General features: G+C 39.1%; 1 long non-coding RNA gene across 1 annotated transcript in view; it reads right to left on the reverse strand.

Moving 5' to 3' along the window:
• The window catches only part of LOC135321073 (uncharacterized), a 114096-nt gene extending 101418 nt beyond the window's left edge, over nucleotides 1-12678 (reverse strand). The window contains exon 1 of the long non-coding RNA XR_010380497.1: nucleotides 12570-12678. This is a non-coding gene — a long non-coding RNA (uncharacterized LOC135321073). The remainder of the gene's footprint in view (nucleotides 1-12569) is intronic.
• Between the last annotated feature and the right edge of the window lie 6094 nt (nucleotides 12679-18772).

Raw genomic sequence — 18772 nt, forward strand, 5'->3', positions numbered from 1 at the left:
TTGCAAAATGGTTTGATTACAAAGAGGTTTTCATTAATAGGTTTGGAATAGCATGCATTATTCCAATGAAAGTCAAATGTCCCCTTCCTTCCTTATCCACCTCCTTCTCCATCTCAGCTAAGAAGTTCAGATGTATTGCAGCATGAGGGTATTCCCAGGGAGCCTCTGCTACAGCTGTGAGAGAAGAGAGATCCAGCTAACTACAAGTATCTCTCTCGCGAAGTTCTAATATTTTACATCTGATGCCTTCTCTCCTACTCATGACCCTTTCAGTTCAGTTCACATAAATGTTGTCATTCATATTAATAATCATTAGGAAAAAAAGAAAGAATCCAGAATAAAGATGGGTTCTTCTCAAACGGGTCCAACATGGTGTCACATTCAGAAAAAGACATTAAATTTGAAAGCCATAAAAATTGAAAGGCAATTTAAATCACTAAGCCAGCCTCTTGTAAAATGCCAGAAGGGTCACTGTGCATTATACTCGCCCACCTCCGTGTTGTGAGTAACCCTCAGTACAGCATGGCACTTGCACCACACACCCAGTTCTACCCGTCAGCCCTCCCCTGCATAGTTCCTCAGGATTTGACCCAAACTGAGTCTTCTCTTTGCATTATTTAGGATTGTTCTGAGCTGGGTAAGCCATTCTTCCAATATGAACTCTTTACCCTTTCCAGTATAAATCATGCAAATTGAGCCTTTCTTGCTTCCTTTCAATTCGCAATTCTATCCACTATACTTTCAACCAAAGGCCAGACCCATTGCTGCTACTGAGAGCAAAAGATCCTTTCTACTCAAGAGATGGGGGAGAGGAAATATTCATAATCAATGTTTTCAACCAGGTAATAAGGGAATCAACATTGGCTGGTCATGGTCTTTAAGCACATAGCATTAATTCTCATCCCTTTAATATACTTTCCCATATAGACGGGTCTTGAACATGAAAAAATTAGGTTCTAGATGCATATTAAGTTATTCCAATGAGATACATTTGCAGGCGTTTGGGAAGTAAGGAGATGGTCATCTTCCTGCTGCTGACTAAAAGCCTCAAAGGGACTTGAGGGGTTTGGTAGGGGCTGGGAGAGAACCGAGGTTTTATAGCCAGCCTTCGGACTCCACATGGAGACAGGCAACTGTAGCAGCAGCAGAAACCACAGCTGAAGCAGCTTCCTGATCTTTGGATTTCAGCTACAGTCTAAACCCCTGAAATCAATAGACAAGAGGCAGTCTCTTGACTTCTGCTTCTCTGGCCTTTCCAAGTCTCTACATCCCTATATTAAATCCTTCCTGATTGAAATATCTGCGGCGATTTGTGAGTTCTGCCCTGAACTGACTGATATTAGGGAACGTAAAGAAAGAACATAAAGCAAAAGGCAAGGATAGAAGAATGGCGATTTCTCTGCTGGCACCTTTGGAACAGACAGCAAAAATTGTGGCAAAGTAAAGTTGTCTTTATCCATCAGGAAAATGCAAATTGAGACCACAGTGAGGCACCACTTCACACTCACTAGGATAGTTAAATAAAATACTAGGTAACAACAAGTATTGATAAGGCTGTGGAAAAATCGAAACTCTCATACACTGCAGGTGGGAATGGAAAATAGTGCAGCCACTTCGGAAAACAGTTTGGCAGCTCCTTGGCATATTAAACATAGAGTTACCTTATGACCCAGCAATCCCACTCTTGGGTGTATACTCAAGAGACATTAAAACATACATCTACACAAAAATGTGTACACAACTATTCACAGAAGTATTATTAGTAAGAGCCAAAAGTGGAAATAATACAAAGATACATCAAGTGATAACTGGACAAATAAAATATGACATATCCATACAATGAAATATTATTCAGAAATAAAATAAGTGAAGTGCTCATACATGCTACAAAATGGATGAGCTTGAAAACATTATGCAAAGTGAAAGAAGATAGTCACAAGGACCACTTATTGTGAAAGTCAATTTATATGAAATGTCTATGGTTGGCAAACCTATTGACCCAGAAGGTAGATTAGTGGTTGCCTAGGGATGAGGAGATGGGGACTCAAGGAATGAGGTTATGATAAGGGATGCAGGATTTCTCAGGGGAGTAATAAAAATGTTCTAAAATTGTAGTGATGGATGCACAACTAAATATACACCAAATACTGTATACTCGTAACCTAGTATACTGAATATACTAACGCCACGGATTTCTCCACTCTATATGTATACCAGAAATTGACACACTATAACTGACTGTACTTCAATTTAAAAAACACACACACAAAACAAAAAGATGCAAGGCAAAATGAGGACAATATTAAAAATAAAAAGTAAAGTTGGACCATGTATAAGGGAGGAAGGCATTAAGCAAGGCACACGTGGAGGAGGAGGATGGAGATAATTCATAGTGCTCTGATAATGTCTCCTCATGTTCTTGCAGAAAGATTTTCAGGAAGAACTAAAACTCAGGAACCCTGCACATGAGGGAAGATCTACTCATTTGGGGTGACAGCTGAAGTATTTTCTATATCAGTCATCTAAGTATTTTGCATCTCGGGAACTCTGATGGCAGTCATAGCAAGACTCAGACGTGAAGTGATGGAGACATTAAACGTTTGAATGGAGTATCTGGTACATGGGGTCAGATTTACTATGAAACTAATAAAGCTTAGGCTTCATTGCCCCTCACTTGCAAGGGACCCTTCCAAGGCCCTGGGAAGAGGCTTGGCAATGAATTCACAAGATGATATGTCTTTGTAAAATCTGCAGAAGTAAGATATTTTTAGCAGTTGAGTAAGTCTGGTGTTCTACTTTCCGTCCATCACTCTTCTTCCTACTTGGGGCGGCACTGGGGTTGCTGCAGGCATTTTGGGGATCTGGCTGTGGGAAAGTTGAGTAGATACATGTTTAGTTGGGGATCAATGTGATATGTTTATATGGTTCAGAATCATCACCATGTATCTCTTTTCTACTGTCTACATACTTCCAGTGCCAGGTGCTATAGGCCACATCCACATTGTAGGACTACCTCCAGTCCTCCCAATTATGTGTACCCTATCACCCCAAACCTCTCCTTAAACAAAGCATGCTAGAGGAAGAACTTATATACCTTATTATCTCTATGGAAAGCTAGACTACAAAATTGTTATACAAAATGTAATGAAAAGTATGTAGCCAAAATGCATCATGTAATTTATTAATAAAAATATGATGTTATTTTCTAAATTTTGTAAAGTTTGTAGCACTGGCCAGCTTTCCTTAAATGTGTTATTTGTTTTCACTTCTTCTCTCATGCCAAATAAGCATTTATATCTAAATGGTAGCTAAGAGTGTATTTTTAAGTTTGTATTCTTTTTCTTAAAGAGGGTCCCCCAAATTGTATAATCTTCAGGCCCTACAGAACCTGGATCCATTCCTGGGTGAAAATATTCCTTTCATCTTTGAGTCCATCTTGTGTAAACACAGGAAAACAAAAATGCATGAATCCCATTGAATAGGTTGAACCTGACAAGGTTGAAGGGAGGTGAATGGCAATGATCGGCACTGTGCCCCTTAATATTAAGTGGGCATTAAATGTCATTGGCTTTGTCATTATTTTGAGTAGGAACTTACATGTTTTAATTTGGGGAAAAACCATTCCAAAGAGCCTTCATAGATTTACTTAGAATCTAGTCTCCTGTTTCTTTTTTTCTATCATACCATTTTTTTTCTAACAACTAATTCTTCTGCCATATAATTTTAAAAAACATGACTCTCACAGTTGAGCAGCAGATGCTAAATACATTTGTGATATAGTTAATTATGTGTCTGAATAATAGACGTAAAAATATTCTCAAAATTTTAGCCTGAAATCCCAACAGTAGCATCTGAAAAAAAATTAAAATGAGTAAGAGTTTAATGAAGTTGTCAAACACAGAATAAACAAAAGAAAATACAATGTAAAGATTGAGATAAACAGATAGATTGATTGATTTGGATCCCTACCTCACTCTATACACAAAAAAGTTCAAATTGAATTAAAAGATAACAACATCAAAATAAAACCCTAAAAATATTACCTGAAAATATATGTAGGACTTTCTAAACTCTTTAAATTTCACTCCAAAATTAGAAATCATAAACAAAAATACTGAGTAATTTGACCACATAAAATTTTTAAAATTTCTTTTAATCATAAAAACCATATAATAAGATTTAAAAGAGTTAATTAATTAATTAATTATTAATCATAAAAACCATATAATAAGATTTAAAAGAGTATAAACTGGGGAAATATTTACAATATATATGGCAAAAAGTTAATCTTCTGAAGTTCTAAAAACTACAAATAGTTAAAAAGTAAAAGACTAATGTCCCCAAAATATATGAATGGAGGCTATGAATAGGAAATTAACAGAAGAGAAAATCACAGGATATAGGAAAAAAGTTCAAATTAAAGAAACCACGACAAACCACTTTTCACCCATTAAATTGTTAATTTTTTATCCTATGGGCTAATAATAATACTCAGTTTTGGAGAGGAAGGAAGGGAAGAAACATGTTCACACTTTTTTAAAGTGAGGGCAATCCCTCACCCAGGACCTACGCACAGGCTCAGCCACTGGGCTTTACTCCCCGCCCACCACCACCCAGACACTTTTATGGAGGGCAATTTCACTGTACATGCCAAAAGTCTTTAAATGTTCACGAGTTTTGACCCAGCAGTTCCATTCCTAAGAATGAATTTTAAGGAAACATGGTTTATAAAATAAAAAAAAAAATATTGCAGACGACCTGAAAACCCATCAATGAGAGATTAGTTAAATAAACAAACTCTAGTCCTTATAATGGAATACAATGTATCCATTAGGAAAAAAAATTATTATAAAAGAACATTTACTGTCATAAAAGGCAGACACATTATGTTGCTAAGTAAACGAAGGTATATTATAAAAATACATGCAGAATAAAATTCTTATAATTAGAGAACAATAATGGTGGTAGTAGTAGTAGGTGTCATAAATACTCACTATGGGTTAGGCATTGTTATAAGCCCATGGCATGCGTTATCTAAGTTAATTTTCACAACACTGCTATGAAGTAGGTACTATTACTGCCTTCAGTGTATAGTGGGGAAAGTGAGGCACCAAGAAAGATAACTTGCCCAAGGTGAAACTAGGGCTTGGGCCCAGGCAGTCGAACTCCAGCTCCTGCTGTCTCAACCACAGAGCTAATTTCTGAGCTATCTGATTATTAGATTAGAATAACTGTCAGTTTTTAGTAAGAAAGTCTCCCAAAATATTAATTTTACTTCTGGGAAAAGGGATTATGGGTGATATTTATTTTCTTATTTTTATCATCTGTATTTTCTAAATTTTCAACAAGAAATGGAAGCTTTCATAAAGGGAAAGCAGAAATATTAGCTGTTAAAAGCTATTCTTTCTGTTCCTTTCCTATCAATAGGGAAAAAGATAACTGTTCTAAAAATCACTCCTTTTTCCACCTGTATATCAAGAGAAAGACCATCCAAAGAACCAAAATATTTTAAGTATTTGCTACCTACCCTTAAAAGCAAGGAAGTCTACCATTCTGGATTTCAGGGTTCCCTTTCACGATGGAGAGGTAAGGGTGATCATGGCGGGAGGGAGAAGTGAGCAGAGGGGGCACGGTTTTAATCTGTCATGAGCTAATAAAAACTCTGTCGCCTACAGAAGTTGTTTTATTTATTCCTTCATTTTAAAGTTTAAATTAGTAAGTTTCAGAATTATATTAAAATCAAAGTGGATCAAAGGGACAGATGATGCAGACAGGATGACTAATAAAACAGAGCCTGGGTAATGTGCTGCATGCCTTGCTCAATGGGAAGTAATTACTCTAACATTAGCTTTACAGTGTTTAAACAACCATTTCATTATATTTTTTCTACACTGATTAAATTTCCTCGGCATTTCTAATGCATCATTACATCTGCCTTGCATTTAGATAACGCACAGCATTGCTACCCATTAAAAAGTCCCTATTCTCTTTCATCACCCTAATAAATCTAATTTGGCTTTATTTGCATAAAGTTTGATAAAGAGTGATTAGTTCTCTTATGAATAGCATACCTTGGATGATAACATCCCTTCCATCACTTGACTAAAACAGCTCTTCACAGATTTATAACCCCAAACCCACAACAGCCACCTAAAAGGGGTAAAAGAAAATTTATGGCACAAACACCATTGCATAATTACTGTCTATGCCTTCCAAGACTGCTGAGGGGCGGATATGAGAACCCTGGGACCATCTAAGGCACTTTGCTCCTTATTCCTTAATATACAGCCTGAGGAATTAAAATGGAGAACAACCACATCAAGAGTAATAAGCTCATATTTTTAGCCCTCTACTCCAATATTCATATTCACCCTCAACACAGAGAGACTCAGGACATTTCAGCCCTTGCCCAAGTAAATGGACTGTAAAGTAATCTCTGAAAGATATTAGCCAAGATGAAAAGCTCTGCCAGGGTGTCAGATATGCCAGGCAATCATTTATGGAAACTCAAAAGTTCTCACAGGAACTTTTTTAAGCACTGCAAAATAAATGCAATGTGTGTTGGTGAATATTATGTGATGACATTGATTCTGCCCTTTGAACTTAGGGTTTTAATAACAGAAACCCCAAACCACTATACAAGTGCCCTTGGCAATCTGAAACGGAGGGCATGTGACCCTAAAAGGAAAGAGAATGTCAACTTAAGTCAATACGCCATGTTCTGTCTTTGCACTAGAGATGTAGATATAAGGACTGGAGTGAAGACAGCAACCCCTCCTTTAATTCTTGTGACAGAATAAAGCACTGCAAAAACAGATTCCACCAAGGTTTGGACTCTCCCTTATGAGTCAGTGACTCACTGTCCAATTCTATGTTGCTATTCATTCGCCTCAGCCTAAGCCACTGGTTTTCACTTCCATGGTGGGAAAAACTCCATGTATTGTAGAATTTACCAGATTCAAGTTCAAAGTCATGTATTTCAAAAGCCTGGACTTTCCCCACCTACACATCTCTCTCCCTTGTGTTCTCCCCCCTCCTCTACTTCCCCTAGTTCTTGAGCACCCTCATGGGTCTATGGCTCACATCAGAGCCCCACTCTACCTGCTCCACTTCACCTCACTCTCTCTGAACAATGTGTGAGTCCTAACACAATGACAAAGTTTGTAATCAATTTTGTGGGACTTAACCTCCACTAGGCTGATGGCCAGTGGTGGGCAAGGGAGGCAAGGACAGGTTGCATGTTCTTAAACAATAAAACTCATTCTATAGAGATAAACTTGACTGTCAAACCATCCACTTAAATAATTAACTATGAAACCTTTAAGGTATGAGAAGCTGAAGAACCATGAAGGTAATATGCTTCCGTCACCTGTGTCCTGCCTGGCTTCCTCTTCTTGCCTGCTCCCAGCGTCTGTCCAGATCACTCGCCCTGTTTTCATACCCTCCCATGTTCTTACCCAGCCCTCGGACCACCATGGCTCATGAACAACCAAGCTTATCCTTTTGCCTCTTCAGAAAGTGAGTCCCCCAAAGGAAAATCTCTCTGGTCCAGCAGCACATAGACCAGTAGGGAGGCAAGCTCAATGGCCCTGTTTGAGGGAGAAACTGTCTGATCTAGGATGAAAGAACAGGAATAGTGGAACACACATGTGCAGAAAAAGACTAAGAATTTAAAATTAACTGTCTGATTGTATATAGCTTCACAAATGAGAGTGAGCACCCAAGAGTAGGAAAAGGGTCACAGAAGTAGCAAAATAAGAAGGCAGGGAACGAAAATGAACTCAGCTCTGTGACACGTTGCTAATTTCCCAATACCCAGCAAACATACAATGATTATTTGCTGACAGATTAAATAAAACAACTTTGAGCTCTGACTAGATAAAGTTTGGGATATTTGCATTACAACACGTCATAATCTCCTGACTGATTTTTTTACATTTTTAACTTGAATTTTAAACATGTAGCTGTCATTTTAGTAGACCAAATCAGACAAACAACAACAGCTATTTGCTTCCCGGCCTTTGTTCTGGCCTCAATTCTTTACGAAATGTACAAGAAGATCCCATTCACTGTAGTGGGAATGGCAATAAATGTAACTGATTTCACCTGAAATACAGGGACACTCAAGCAAAGCTAGAAATCTGTCACTAAGCCTAGAAAAACATTCATTTTTCAGTATTGAAGGTATTTCTGAACTGCAGTGTTTCATGTCTCAGAATAAGAGCATTTGGTCTCTCCAAGCTCAAGAACTAAGCTTAAGCTGGATCCAGAGACATTACCACAAGGAATCCTTAGATTTCTCCAACTGTGGTTAAAAGTAGGTTTTATGGTGTTAGTTCTTGACTTTTTGTGTGTTTGTACACTTTTTAAAAATTATAGCTCGAGTAGTAAACTTTAATTGAGCTGATAAGAAACCCAAAATAATCTTATTAAGGGTTAAATATTTTCAAGCCATGTGGATCCTACTAAAAAGGGAAGGAAGGAAGGAGGGAAAGAAGGAAGGAAGGAAGGAAGGAAGGAAGGAAGGAAGGAAGGAAGGAAGGAAGGAAGGAAGGAAGGAAGGAAACATTTGTTAGATTGATGTGGCTCTAATGCCATGATGGCCCATGTAGGCGAACCAAAATCTAAGCCTGTAAATGCCTCCAGGTTACAAAAGTCAAAATGCTAAGGAAAACCTATCACAGTCCACTAGCCTTTAAGCTCTAGCCAACCAAATAACTTCCTTTCTTTGCTTCACACTTTGTCTACGTAAGTCTCTCCCCAGCTCCTGTCAGCGGAGCACTTCTGAACACTTCTGGTTTGGGGCTGCTCAATTCCAATTTTTGCTCAAACTCTTAGAATTTTTAATATGCTTCAATTTATCTTTCAAAGGAGGGAAGAAAAGAAGGAAGGGAGGAAGAGGGGAGCAAGAAAGGAAAACTTCTTAATGCACTGACTATACTTTAAAGTGTTTTCCATCTGTGTTTATTTCCCTGATGCTTTTACTTCCTTTCCTGTTTGTCTTACAAATTCCTAAAACACTGCAACAATCTCCTCCAAAATAGTGGACCCTGCATCTCAGGATTTACGGCCAATTGGGGTACTTAGTCTTGCCTACGATCTCTATAGATGGTCAACTCCAGAAAAGGCAGTCAGCATATGCCTGATGCATGGTAGGTGCTCAAAACAGTAAAGAAATTAATGAAGGAATAAACAGATGAAAATGGCTCTGTTCTGAAGCAGATGAGCTCCAGTAAGACACCAGAGGTTTCCCAAACTTCAGATTCTACTGTAATGTTTTTCTTCATATTGCTCACCAGTTTTATTAAATAAGATTTCTTTGAACGAAAGTTCCATATGACTACAGTAAATGAAAAACCAGTATCAGCTGATATAAGCAGGCAGCAACTATAAAAGCAAATACAATAAATGTTCAATTTCTTCACTTGGTACAGGGGAATTTGCTTTGTCGTTTTTGTTTTGTTTTTTTGTAACAGCTCTATTGAGATATAGTTTACATACCATCCAATTCACTCATTTAGAATATACAAGCCAATGGATTTTAATACATTCACAGAATTCTCTACCCTTCCTTACATAAAAGACTTCTTCATCCTGAACTGGGATTGGTTTCCTGTGCAAGTCCAGCAAACTTGTCCACGGCTCTTTCCTTTGAGAAGATGAAATTTAGATTATAGTAACCACCTATACATCAAATCTTCCATAGTGTGACTGGGCATCTTAATCAATTAAAACAGATTTTCACTGGGTACTTGCAGCACTGGGTAGAGTGGAGAGAGAACCTTGTGTTTGCTGCCCTCAGTTAAGTTCACACTGCATGCATTTCCCCTTCCCCAGGCAGAAGCACAGGTGGCAGCTCCACGACACCACAGAAGCTTCCTGAACATCAGTTCCCCAGTGGGACCCCAATGAGAGGATTCCTTTCCCTTCAGTGGGTAAAATTCAGGATCCCTTAGTTCAAGTATGTGCATCAGACACTAAGCGGCTGGAGTCCACCTGTCAAGGATCTCGAGTTCTCTGATTAAAAAATAAAGCCCATTCATGGACCTGAGGGTTGCCTGCCAGCAGGCTCTCTGCCATAGCTATTATGAAAGCTGGCAAAGATGCGGGTGGAAAAATCATTCTTCACCCTAACAGGGGAGTCTTCCCTCACAAAACAGATGAATTTAGAACATCTTCTTAGTCAGACTCATAAAGGCAAAGGGACAGGGGATTTTATAGAAAATGCTGACCTCCTAAGAATTAGTTTTTAAATCGAATTTTCCACTTTCGAGATATTTGATAAACTCCTTGTCTCTCCTACTAAAGGTCATGCCAGAAAGTAACATACATGATTATTCATACTGATCACCTACCAGGCGAGTCCCTCAAGCATTTCAAGCAGATAGCATCACAATCAAGAGGCCGAGGGGGACACATCAAGTCGCTCTCCAACTTCTCTGAATTAGAATTTATTCCCATGAAATGAGAAAAATAATAATTGCTAATAAACAGTTTAGCCTGGGATAGGCAATGGAATTGACATCAAAGCTGGTTTCTTTCTACTAAGTGTATTAATGAGTTCTGATAGTACAATGCATATCCAAGGCATTTTTAAGTATGTTGCATAGTTTTATTTTATTATCCAGCCCAGCTAGGGTAAGAGATGAGGGAGGGCTGCGTGTGATAAGAAAAAAAATTCTTGTATTGAATTTACTCCATGATTCACATGCTTTTCACAGGTTCAAACATATCTGAAATTGACTGCATCATAAAAATACAGTGTCCAGTTGTGATTGTGTGATGTGTTACCTATGAATATGTGACTCTCGTTGTTATTACTGGAGACCTGTCAAGGTATGTTTATGTTTGTTTATAATATTACACAGGAATTTACAATTGTGGAGTCACATCTGACATTTGAGCAATACAAGTGAATCAGAGGTGTGATAAATAATTGAAATATATTCCTGAGATGCAAAACAACATAAACACACATTTAATATGGTAAATACATGTAAGCATACCTCAGAGCTACGTGTCTTAAAATGTGATCTATGAGCCAGTACTATTTCTACACTTTAAAGAACACCAGAAAACTAACAATACAACTTAAGAAAAAAAGTCATGAGATTCTCACCACTAGCTCATGTGCATTTTAAGAAGCAACATGACAATCAGTCATTGATGGGCATGTCTGTGTTCTTGAAAGTCTTCTTTGTCCTATTTACCATCCACCTAACCTGGACTTCACATTTACTGTAATTTGTAGCTCAGATTTAACTTCATATTTCCAACATCTTTAATCTCAGCACTGCTGTTTTCTAATGTGATTTTATAATCTATTCATACAAATCAAACATCAGGCAAAATTCTCCAATTTTTAATCTATTTTAACTTCCCTTTTTAAAAATTAGTTTAAAGAGGCCCCACAACAGTAATGCCAACTAATGTCACAGAACGGCGCTGAGGAGCTGTGTTAGCAGCTTTGGTCACTGACAGCCAGCTTACGTTCTTTACAATTCTATCTTTTCACACGTGTGCTAGCTGATGACTTAGAAAGCAGAGATATGAGAAAGCCAAATCATGAAAGAGACCAGAGGAAGGAACATATCAACTGGTACATTTTCAGAATGTGAGCCCCACAAGTATTTTCAAAAACCCCAAACTCTGAGGATGACTATAACTCAGATTTCAGTTTTAGGAAAGTGAAATATTGAGTGTATTCTGATCAGTTGCCTATTCGGATAAGTTTTCCAAATAGGAGAGCTTTTAATTTTCTGGCCAACACAGACATACTTCTTCCTCTCACGAAAAGAAAAGAAAAGAAAAGAAAAGAAAAGAAAAGAAAAGAAAAGAAAAGAAAAGAAAAGAAAAGAGAAAAAGAGAAAAGAAAGAGAAAAAGAGAAAAAGAGAAAAAAAGAAAAAAAGAAAAAAAGAGATAGACATAAATTACATTCTGAATTTCTATTCCTTCATCCCAACCTGGTCTTGAGCTTTTTGCTTTTTACGAGATTTGTCCAACACAACTCATCTATATGACAAGCCCAGTCTTTGCCACTGTGATTCAACACTCACAGCAATCTTTTGGGCAGGAAGCCAATCACAGTTCCCTGGGAATTTTGGTTTCTGGAAGGAGCAGCCCTCTGTCTTCACCGCGTCAATGTGCGGAGGATCCCTTCAGCAGTTTTAATGTATTTATACAAGAAGACCCTTTCAAACACAGTGTTGGCCCAGGATCAAAGTCAAGCCATAACTAAAGACCCACAGTCATGAAGTTTCACAATAAGTCATGCTGAAGAAATCAAAAAGACTACCATGAGAGAGAAGTATTCATGAGAGAACACAGTATGTTAGGGAGTGTCAGGGGGTGGACAGCTAGAGGAAGCAAGAACAAAATGCATGGAGCGGGCCAGGAAGAAGCAGAAAGACCCTCCTGATGACTCTGTGTGGGCCAGTTACACAGTGTTGGACAACGAGCATCAACTGCCCTCACTGGCCTGGCTAGAGTTTTGCACACTCAGCTGGAACTGTCCAGGATAAATGTCCAGCTCTCTGTTCCGAAGAAATTCCCCTGGATTCCACCTCACCTCAGTTTCTTCCAGGCAGTCCAAAAATACAAGGCAGGCAGCTTTTGTCTTGAAGAACGAAGATAAAAGACAGTACTTGCCAGAATGCAATGCAGTTTGAAGTACAAGGTTGTCCAACTGGCAAAGGCAAAAAAAAAAAAAAATGCATTTTCAAGTCTGGCATTGGAATTGGGTCATGAGGTTCCACCCAAGAGGAGGTGCTTCAGTGCCACTATATGACCAGGACCTCCTCAAGCACAGATAGTTCACACTAGATACTGTAGTCAAAGTCTAAAGTTTTTAATTAAATAAAACAATCCGTGTCATTTTTTTAATCTTGCAAATTGAATCAACAGTGCTAATTACCAGTGAATTATGCATATTAGCCATTGCATAGGTATACCTTGCTCTTCACTAGTTCCATTCATCTCATGCATAATTAAGTTTACTCTGATGGTCACCAGTCCCTTAGAAGGCACAGAATTCCCTAACCACCGTCTGCTCATTCCACAGTTACTGCCACCTCTCAGGGTGGCACCCACCCAGGGCAGTAGGATGGCACAGCTAGAGGGAAAGTTAGGTTCTCAGGGATAGTCAGGTAGTTTTCAGCTCTTCATGAGGCTGATTGTAACTGTAGGCAGGGATGTAACAGGAAGCCGTGGAATGACAGTCATATGAAGCAAGCTAGAGGTAAAGAACCAAAAGCCTGATCTCTGCAGCTACAAGAAGCCAAAGCCCTCTGTTAACCTGGAGATCGAAGGAGAGTTTGCTCCATGGAATTTGCAAAGACTCAGAAAAAGCCTTCCAAAAGGCCAACTCCAGAGCAAAGTACAAGCTCCATCAGCCAAAAGATTACAGTCTGAGGCAAATGGGAAATACATGGCATCAGGAAAATCAGCTCCCCTGGGAAGTCAAGCTGAAAATCAGTGTTGGGCAGGAGACTATACCAAGAAAAGGTCTGCCAGTTTAGCGAAGGAGAGGACTGTCCATGGGAGGCTCAGGCCTTGATATAGAAGAAGCCCAAGGCAGGAAATATGAAGAAAGGGATCCCAATCAAGAATTTCAAGACAGGAGGACCTACATGCAACATACTGGAGAAAGAGAACAGAAAAGTGTCTCAGGGTTCTAGAGGCAGAGCATATTAGACAGATGGGACCACACCTTGACGTCAAAACTGAAATCAAGGATCTAGTTACACCTCATTCATTCTTCCAGCCTCCACTTCTCCTGTTTGGTTATCCTCTAGTCTGCTTTTCTAACCGCATATTGGCATAGATGCTGTCTCCCCATTCTCCCACTTCTTATTTCTTCCTCCTTTTCTCTAAAAGTCTTCCTCTCCTTTATCTCCCTGTCTCTCTTTCCACTTTCACTTTTCACTGCTATAATTTCATGAATGTTGAATTGTGACAAGTTATCCTAATAGGGAGAGTAGGAAAAGCACAGAAGTGGCAAATTAAGGGTTTGGAAGTGAGTATAATTTGCACTACTCCTGTATGATTTCAGAAAACTAATAGACTTGAAACACACGTATAAGGCTATTTACATGGCTCTTCCCCAGCTCACACTCCAGGGCACACACATCACCTTTACTGAATCTCCCAGCAATGGCTCTGAGAATCATACCTTGGGAAGTTACAACAGCAGCAGCTCATCCACAACTCAGAAACTAGAGACCATCCTCCCACGGTTCCAAAGCAGGTCAAATATGAGTGTAAAACAAAGCACTTTCTCTTGCATCATTCGTTCCATAGGTTTTCTTTTTATTTATATTTTAACAGAAGTATAGTTTATTTATGTTATATTAGTTTCAGGTGTACAACATTGTGACTCAAAACATTATACTCCATTTAAAGTTATTACAAAATATTGGCTACATTCCCTATGCTATACAATATATCCTTGTAGCTTATTTATATTATACATAGTAGTTTGGATCTCTAAATTCCCTGCCCCTGTCTTGCCCCTCCCCTCTCCCCTCCCATAACCACTATTTTGTTCTCTATTATCTGTGAGTCTGTTTCTGTTTTGCTATATTCATTTGTTTGTTTTATTTTTTAGATTCTACATATAAATGATATCATATAGCATTTGTCTTTCTCTGTCTGACTTATTTCACTAAGCATAATACCATCCAGGTCCATCCATTTTCCATTGTTGCAAATGGAAATGTTTCATTCTTTTTTATGGTTAAGTAATGTTCCATTTTATATATATACACCACATTTTTATCCATTGGACACTTAGGTCACTTCTATATCTTGGCTGTTGTAAATAGTGCCGCTGTGAACACTGGGGTGCATGTACCTTTTCAAACTAGTGTTTTTGTTTCTTTAGATAACTACCCAGGAGTGGGATTGCTGGATCATATAGTAGTTCTATTTTTAGTTTTTTGAGGAACCTCCATACTGTCTTCTATAGTGGCTGCACCAATTTACAATCCCACTACCAGTGTACTAGGGTTCCCTCTTCTCACCAACACTTATTATTTCTATTCTTGATGACAGCTGTTCTAAGAGGTGTAACTTTGATTTGCACAATATTGTTTGTGCACTAATATATTGCTTTCCCACTGGTTTATAATATTCCATTATCATCTTTTAAGTTCTACTGGGGTCATACTAATATCCTATTAATGAATGATATAAAACAATCCCCTTTCTCTGTGGTTAAGAGCAATGAGAATTTCAGGGAGTCTATGACTTGTCCCTGCGACCACCATCGCATAAGTAATATTATTTCTCACTATGCTTAGCAAAATGCATAAAGCATGGTATTGCCATGAGAAGTTTTAGTTTCTTCTCAGACCTATCAGAAGTTCTGGGTTGCCACAAATGGAACACAAACGAATCTAAACACTATCGTTAGTTTCTGGGTTTTATATCCCTACAAAGAACTCAAAAGCAGGTGGCTAAGATGTTGTAAAGCAACTTCAGAGAGAGTCCTTCTCACTCTGCAGCAGTTGTGTCCTTTGCAGGAGATATACAACTGATACCCTTTGTTTAGATTTTATTTGCACTGTTCTATGTCTCTGTATCTGTAGGACTTAAAGGAGACAAGTGAAATTCTAAGTCGGAGGAAGCTGTGCTCAGCCACAACATGATATTAATTCGATTCAGACAATAGTCATCTGTCAAGATCCTCCCACTGAGACCCTTGGGTGTCTGGGACCAGAAAAGTGCAGCAGGATGTCTAAGGACCTGGAATACAAAGCCATCCTCCCTGCCTAGTTTCTTTAACAGTCTGTTATTAAAGACAACAAAATGAGTATCAAGGAGGAAAGGGAACTTCAGACTAGAGATTAAATGAGCTTGCCCATATACTTTTTTTTTGTTTTTAAAAGAAATATCACTGGACTCTGGCAGAAAGACCTGTTAGAAAAATTAGGCTTTGCCTCCCTAATAAATTTCCCTAGGTAGATAGAACACAGGTTTCCAAGCACAAAGTGATGGTACCAACTGTGCTAAAGAATCTTAAATTATTATGGTTTAAAAATGCAATTCACATTTTATTAAAAAAAATTCAAATGAGCTATAACTGAGAGACAAACAGTCTCCAGAGAAAAATCCTATAAAGATCTGCAAACCGTTTTGTCCATTACAACTTAGACTCTTCAAAATTCCTCAGGTTTCTCCGTCTCCCTCAGTACTCAGAATTAACTAAACAGTCCCCATTTTCCTTCCGCACTTAAACTGTAGTGCAATTTATAAGTATATTTATGTCACAATATGTTTGTGTGTATGTTTGTGAGAGACAAACACAGAGTTTTGACTCTTAAAGTTTTGATTGACTTATTAGTCTTGAGAATTAATTCAAGTTTTTTCTGTGAACTATTGCCTCATAATCTGAAAATAACCCCAATAGTGTAATGAGAACACAATCCCAGTTTATATACAACAGAATCTCACCTGTAAGAATAAAGTGAGAGAGACTCTCTTTAATCTCCAAACTCACAGAACACTTTGTATTACTTGTATCTCAAAAAAGAAGTCTTGACTTTCTAGAAGTCTCACTGCTGAGTTCCTTTAAATAAAAATTTCCCTTGGAGCATTTAAAACATGTTTACATTTCCAAAAATTCAACTGACAAATAACTCTTCACATAACCAGCTGTTACATAAAGTAAAGCAAACTTTCACATATGTTTACCTTCAAACCACAGCATTTAGATTGAAATGTACTAAATTCTGAGGCATCATTTTCTCAGAAGGATGATTGATTTTGGAGGGCAGTTTGGTGGGAGGGTCACAGAAACACTTATGGCAGGAAGGGTGGAAAAGGGAAGGAGTGGAGAGGGGGGCATGAGGCAAGGGTGAGAAGAGGGGGGCAGGTGGAAAGGGTGGCCTGAAGACTCTCACTGGGCTTCATATAGCTGGTAAAGAGCAAAGCTTTCCTCCCTCACCCACTCAGGTTTATGTTGGCAGTCTATGGTCTGACTCTGCACAGCAGATCGGCCAGAGGGCAGCAGACCAGCACAGCAACAACCCCCAACTCTTGCCCACCTGAGCCAGTGGTGGCTTGCGAACATAGATCATCACAGCTAGCAGAAGCAGGCACAACGAAACAACATACTTTGTCCTAGGCAAATGTGTTACCCCTTGAGGAAGTCGTGGACGTCGCATAACAATAGAAGGTGGTGCTAGTGGAGTTGCAGGGACTGAATGTTTCTGTTCCCTCTCCCCTATTCTTATGTTGAAGTCCAATCACCAGCATGACTGTATTCAGAGGTGGGGCCCTGGGGGTGATTAGGTCATGAGACTGAAGCTGAAGAGACCAGAGCTCTGAGCACACGGCCAAAAGACAGCCATCCGTGAAACAGGAAGTGGGTTTTCACCAGACAGAATCTGTCAGCACATCAGTGTTGCACTCCCCAGCCTGCAGAACTGTGCAAAATAAATTTCTGTTGTTTATAAGCCGCCCAGTCTATGGTAGTTTGTTACAGCAGCTTAAACAGAGTAATGTAGTAGAGGATAACCTTTGTTTTTTTGGAGGTTTACAGGGACACCATGACCTAGCCCCCGGGGATGGCTGCAAGAACAAAGAATGCCTGCAGCAAGAAGATTACAACAATCAACCACACCCCCTCCCTTATTTTTTGCATAAAAGGAGCCTGCATTCTGACTAGAGCAGGATGGTTCTCCAAGACATTAGTCGGCCATCCTCTCAGTCTGCGGGCTTTCTGAATAAAGTCGCTATTCCTTGCCATGGTATCTCATCTCCCAATTTATTGGCCTGTCGTGTGGCAAGCAGAACGAGTTTGGACTCAGCAACAGTAAGATAGGAGTACATCTCCAATGATGGAACCATAGACCCTAGTGATCCAGCAGAGAATCTAGTAACCTCATTAGTGTTTGTCAAATTGAGCCAGGTAGGTAACCAGCAAATCTGGCCTATGGGTAAAGCCAGAGCTGAATCAAAGATTCAGGCAGGGGCAAGGAAATTGTATTAGAAGAAACATGTCTCCGTAGACTTAGCTTAGAATTTGGGGTGGAGAAAGTGTAAGCTGGGGCAACAGTTCACATTACAACAATTTTAGTACACAAGCACAAGGCTAATTGTGAACAAATCATAGTATCAAAACATGGCACGTGTGGCTGTCAGAACAAACCACGATAGACATGAAGGCTAATGTGTGCAGCTCACAATCAAAGAAAATAGCACCAGCTCCTAGGAAATTGCTGTCTTTGGGGAACACATAAAAGTGAGCAACTAGAACACAGTGAAAAAGCCATGGACCCGGGGCTAGGGGTGCCGAGAGGAAGACGCTATATCCATGCATGTACCTGTTGGAAGTTCTAAACGTAACAAGCTAGACTTTGTTTTTTCAAACACAGCATCTATTTTTAAAGTTGAATTCAGTGTCCATAAAATGCACTCTTAGCATGATCATTGGATTTCAAGCCTTTCCCAAGAAGCAGATACCCTACAGGCATCTAGGTGAAGACCCAGAGTCCTGTGCGTTTTCCTCAGACTTGGGAGACTAAGGGTCCGTGGACTTAAAGATCAGGGACATTAAAGTAGCAACTTACCAGTTTGTTTTCTGTATCTATGAGATTTTTTCTGTTTTGTCTTGTTTATTTGTCCGCATACAAGTGGAATCAGATGGTTGCCAGAGGGGAGGGGCTTGGGGAAGGGAGGCAGGTGAAAAGGAAAAGGGGACTGGGATACAAGCTTCCCATTATAAATAGATAATTCATAGGGAAGTAGCGTCCTGCATAGGGAATATGG

This window comes from Camelus dromedarius, chromosome 3 (genome assembly GCF_036321535.1).
Source record: "Camelus dromedarius isolate mCamDro1 chromosome 3, mCamDro1.pat, whole genome shotgun sequence".
NCBI classification, from domain to species: Eukaryota; Metazoa; Chordata; class Mammalia; order Artiodactyla; family Camelidae; genus Camelus; species Camelus dromedarius.